At 51.0% G+C, this 5,368-nt stretch overlaps 1 protein-coding gene across 1 annotated transcript in view; it reads right to left on the bottom strand.

The window, feature by feature from the left end:
• Positions 1–5,368, bottom strand: part of LOC111729502 (CUB and sushi domain-containing protein 1-like) — a 920,340-nt gene that overhangs the window by 308,008 nt on the left and 606,964 nt on the right. The gene's annotated exons all lie outside the window — the stretch shown is intronic.

The raw sequence follows: 5,368 nt of genomic DNA on the forward strand, positions 1-5,368 counted from the left end.
ATCATGTTAAAATGGTGCCCTATTTACTAATGAAGCAGGGTTTTCATTTGCTTAGACAGAGGACAGTGTTCTTGGGGTCAATATTTCTGTCTGCTTCCAGGGCGGAGCTAGTTTCTCTTTATCCGTCTGAGGTTAATATGCCTTGTTGTTCGCTAAATTCACAAACGAGCGCAAAGGAGCCGAGCTGAGCGGGTTCCGAGCTGAGCGAGTTCTCAGACGGTACAATGACCGTTTTCATCACGAGGGAGAAAAGGATGTTTTTCGCATAACGGCGTTAGGGGCGCCGGCTGTGCAGCTACTTCGAAGCAAGGGGGAGAAGGGGCAGCTGGCGTGGCATTTGATTGGAAGGTCGGACCTGCGGCGATGACCCTGACCAGCCAATTGCTTGATGAATGCGAAAAAGGCCTAAGCAAAGCGTTCTCTTTATCACAAAACGTCTAACACAGGAGGACGAGGTATTTCGAACATCGCTATGCCGATTCTCATATGTGAGCGTTTGTTAATATGATTAGTAGCTGGAGAAGCATACCGACCAACGCGAGAAACGATTTTGAGGTCAGATGTTGGAGTATTTTCATCACAGACAGGAAAAAGTCTCATGCACAAGCATTTCTGCAGCGATCAAAAAAGAGTTCTCAAATCAGGAACGAGTGGCAAACTGTACCTCGACTACAAATAAAATGAATACGTTACAGCGAGCTGGGTCCTCTAATGCCCCGTTGCTCCCCCTGGGGGGCGGGGACAAAGGGACAGAGATGACGGGGACAGGCAGACGGGCCAGGGAGGGCACGCTCTTGGCCTCTCCCTGACGGGAGGTCGAACCCCTGCCTCGTGCTCAGCCCCGCTCTCCCCTCGGACCCCGTGACATGTCCCCTTACGCGTCATAGCTGTCGCCTCCCTTTGTAGTACTTCAAAATATTTCCACTTTTTTGCATTTGCTTCAAGAGCTGCAGAAAAGAAAGAGCCTCGTCCCTTTTTGCTGCGGACTCAGGTGAGTAAGGAGGAGGCCGAGCGAAGGCTGGAATCTTTGGGAAACGTGTTTCACACTAAAAGGGCGAGCGTGGCTCGTAGTTAAAGCTGGTCGGACTGACGGAGGACGTGACCCTACGTCCTGTTAGGCCCAGGTTTCACGGCCACACGGCTTGGGTGTCGCCCGTGCCCTGAGCCTCTAACCTGCTGTGACTGCTTATGGGAATCCGAGGCTGTCACCCCCTACCCCCCGGCCCCCAGAAAATACGCTCCCTTTCCTTTTTTAAATCTGTCTGCTTGTTCTATCACTGTTCGATAATCTCGTGCCTTTACAAGTTGATTCTATGACCTTTATGCGCTAGTAATTCCTCTTTTTCCATGGGCCAGTGAAAATCTCAAGCTGTGAGTGAGATCCGTCCAGTTTCGCTGGCCCACGTGTTTCCAGCCTGTAGGGCCCAAGGACTCCGTTTCCCTCATGAGCGCTGGGTTAGATTCTTCCGATTGTCGCCTGAGTTCCTCTCGGCCGCCGTCCCCCGCACTCAGCACCAGAAGGCGGGGGCCGGTGAGGCCCACACTGATGAGAATCAGCATCTAGCGACGCTGTGTTTCCACGGGAACATTTTCCAAACCCCCTGTGGCCGGAGAACCCCACGGAGCCGGCAGCCACCGAGCGGAGGGGCAGCGGCGCGTTTGCTATTAAAATGCCCATGAAATTGGTTCTCTCTGTTTATAAATGAAAAGCATGATGGCCACGTTCCGAGTCCACTCTAAAGGCTGCTGCTCTGCCTCTAGCTGTTTCGTTAAGACTCTAAGTTGCCAACGACAGGACATGGGGCTCCGCATGAAACGAGGTTCAGCCACTTGGGAGAGGAGGGGGACAGAGGGCCGGGCCAGTGCGGGAGACCCCGCCTGCTGTGTTTAAAAGACACGTCGCTGCGAGTAAAACACGTAAGTAGAATTAACGTTTTCAGGGGAGCGCAGTCCGGATATGATCCATCACGGGGAGGAAACCGCGGTGCCTCGTGGACGGAGAAGCAGCCGCGCTGGGCCTCGAGTGCCTGTCCTTCTCTACAGGGTGCTTTCATCACTCTGCCGCGGGACGCCACCCTCGCCTGAAAGCCCTCGCGCTCACTGCAGGTCAGCGCCGGCCTCGCTGTCCTGTTAGGAAAGAATTTCTAAAGTTCCCAGCCCGTCCCTCTCTGAGCCCGTCCGCAGATGTCACTTGGTAGCCAGCCCTGCCCAGCTGCCTTTGGAAGTGAAGTGGACACTTATCTCTGCGTGACAAGCTTCGGACGACTGCAGAGCCTTTCGCCAGAGATCAGAGCCCCAGCTGACGGAACGGTCACAGTGGAGGGATTTTCTAGAAGGCAGAATGTCTCTTTCTGTTCCTGTCAGTGTAATCGTGGTGAAACATCACCCTGCTGAAGCATCCGTACCTGGGGTGTAGTTAAAACACACAAACAAGCGAATAGCAAGCCCTAACTGAGAGTCTGATCTTTTTTCTGGTTTTTGAATTGTTAGGTGACGATGTAAAATGGCCAGCCTTTGGATGGTCAGCCGTGGGCGGGGGAGGGGCGCTGCAAAGCAGGGCCAGCACCAGGAGGAAGGAGAGCGTGGAATAGAGCTCTGACATAAATCTGCAGGTCGCCCGCACACAGGGGTGGGGAAGGGGGAGAGGCCGGAGCAAGCTGAGCCACGTGGCCGGTGAAGGGTGAACATTCCCGGCCGAGAGAGATGCCTAGCAAGGACAGGCGATGCTTTGCATCATTTCTCTCTGTGCTTTAACCACACCCTGCACCTCTCAGGCTTTCAGCAGAAGGCTCCTTTCTAGGCGCAAAGACCTCATGTTAGAGATCGTTCTGGAGAAAGGATGGAGGGGAACAGCATCCCATGTGGGGAGCCACGGAATGGTAGAGGGCCCTGGGCCGGGGCTGGGCGTCAGAGTGGAGGGGGCTACAGCGTGCCCCCAACCCTGCGGCAGGCACCAGGACCCCTTTCTGCCCAGAGGCAGAGAAAGGAGACCCTTTGAAGTATTATAGTGGGTGCTACTGGCAGAGATGCAGGATCCTTCCTGGCACCTGCATCTCTGCCAGCAACACCCACTCTAATACTGTGGAATGTGCTGGAAAGGCTGACACATCCAGGCTGCTTTGGGCTGCATACGTGTTTAAACAATTGGTCCTGTGCAGATCCTGTGTTATTCAGGGCTTGATCGATAAAGGATAATTCTCTTATTTCAGTGAGAAATTTATTGCAATTAGGGTACGAGATCCTAGAGACCAAGAAAGGTACTCAGAAATGTAAAAGATACAGGTCGCAACATTTCAGGCATTTACGGTAGTGAGAAGACAGACAATCCTTTTATACCCAGCTTAGCAAACCCCTCGCCGTTCAGAGTGCTGGCCAACAGAGGTGTCGGCGGTTCTACCTGGGCGTTCGTGACCGTGGGGAAATAGGGTGTCCTGCTCGTGTGTGCACGTCCCTGTTTTCCATGCAGGGTGACATGTTGCCTTACTTGCTTGTTATCATGACTTCGTGACACCATTATCACTATCTGCACTTTATAGGTGAAGAAAATCTAAGAAATTTGCCCAAGAGGAAGTAGCGGTAAGGCCCTATCGAAGATCCATGTTCCTTGCTTTTCTGGCCCTGGGATTGTCCCCAAATCATTCTTTGCCCCGAATGCTTATTTTTGCATGTAGAAAGACCACTTGATATGGTAATTATCTATTTAGATATAACACTAACCAAATTTACTTCCAAATTTGTCGGCTGTGCCGTCGACGTCCACCAAGCATCAGAAGCCCAGCCATCCGCTGGCAGCGACAGGTGGTGCCCACATAACACTGGCTGGCGACAGAGGCAGAGTTGTCTCTGGCCGTGGCTGCCAGGAAGCTATTTTAGCGACATTGATGTGTTTGGCTTGGTAACTTCATTAGGCTTCGCTTTAAATGTCTGCCTTCAATAGGAACTTTCCAACGTGCAAATTCATGTGGTCAATATATTGAAAACTTCATAGAAAAATGCCAGCAATAATTGTCTGTAATTGATTAACTTATGAAGTGGCAGCTAAGAAAGCTTTTATCTCCCTGAGGAATAAGATGATCCGCAGGCTTTTAAGTTTATTCCCAGTTTTAAGGGACGACAATAGATGACATCAGTCAATAAATAGTAGAGTCGAGAAAAGTCTACTTTCAGTTATAAATCAGCTTTCTGAATTGAGTATTTACAGAAATTATATAGACACGGGAATTAAAATGCCTGTACACTAATCTTTTAGAAATCCTTCATATATATAAATCATTTATATGTATATACACATGTTCACACATAGTAACAGAGTAATGGAAGTGTGTGTGTGTGTGTGTGTGTGTGCATACACAGAGAGGATTATTATACCAGATTTAAGACTATCTTCAAAACCTTCTCAAACAGGTTACTATTATTCTATTTTTAAAGTCTCAGAAATGCCATTTCTCTCTATTTTCCTGGTATAAGAAAGTGAATAAACATGATTCTAGCAAGTGCATTACGTCTACGATGATTTTAAAGTGACTTAACATCTCACTATTATTTTCAGAAAGGGGCGTGATTCTCTTTCCAGTTTGTAATTTAGAAAGAAATAGCCCTAACGAAGGCTGACAGCATCCTACGAATCTTGACAGTGACGAACATGATGGGAATAGGAATAAGCACAGCCAGCTCCTGTCTTTGCCATGAAGTCACCGTGTCACCTGAGGGCAGCCCGCGGCCTCCTCAGGTCCCCTCCTCATGACACGCGTCCACTCGAGGGCGGTCGTCCTGCTGACCTCGGGGCTGCCCTCCCCTCCGCCCCTGCTCATCTGAGAGCCCCTCTCCCCATCCCTGCTGTAGACGCGAACATGCTGATGCTGCCGTGTGACTTTACGTCCCCAAAACTCATCCGACCTGTCGTCTGGCACTGGCACGCACAGGCCCAGCCCGTGGTTCTGCTGCTCTGCTCCTTAGTCTCCTGCCTGTTTTTGCTCAAAACCGTCGAACTGCGTAGCACCAGCTGGTCTCTCCGGAGCGGCCACGGCTAAGCCATCGCGGGAAATGCCGTGTCGCTCACTCCTCTCTTCACCTTGTGAAGCAGTTGACACCCTTCGTTTTGTCGTGAAGCCACAGCTTAGAATCTCCAGTCGCATCAGTCCAGCATGGCCACAGATACGAGCAGCTCTGCACCGAGGGACACGACAAGCTGGGGCTCTCAACACCTTCGTCCAGGGAATCTCAGCTTTTATACTTTCCCTTCTGAAGTTACAAGTGACCGTTGGATGCAAGTTGTAACCTGGAGCTCAACAGACGTCCTGACTCGGAGTAGCACACGGTCACCTCGGACGCCAGCCTCTAACCCGCGAGACTGCTTCTGAGTGTGCCG

The sequence above is a fragment of the Pteropus vampyrus genome, unplaced genomic scaffold (genome assembly GCF_000151845.1).
Source record: "Pteropus vampyrus isolate Shadow unplaced genomic scaffold, Pvam_2.0 Scaffold264, whole genome shotgun sequence".
Lineage (NCBI taxonomy): Eukaryota > Metazoa > Chordata > Mammalia > Chiroptera > Pteropodidae > Pteropus > Pteropus vampyrus.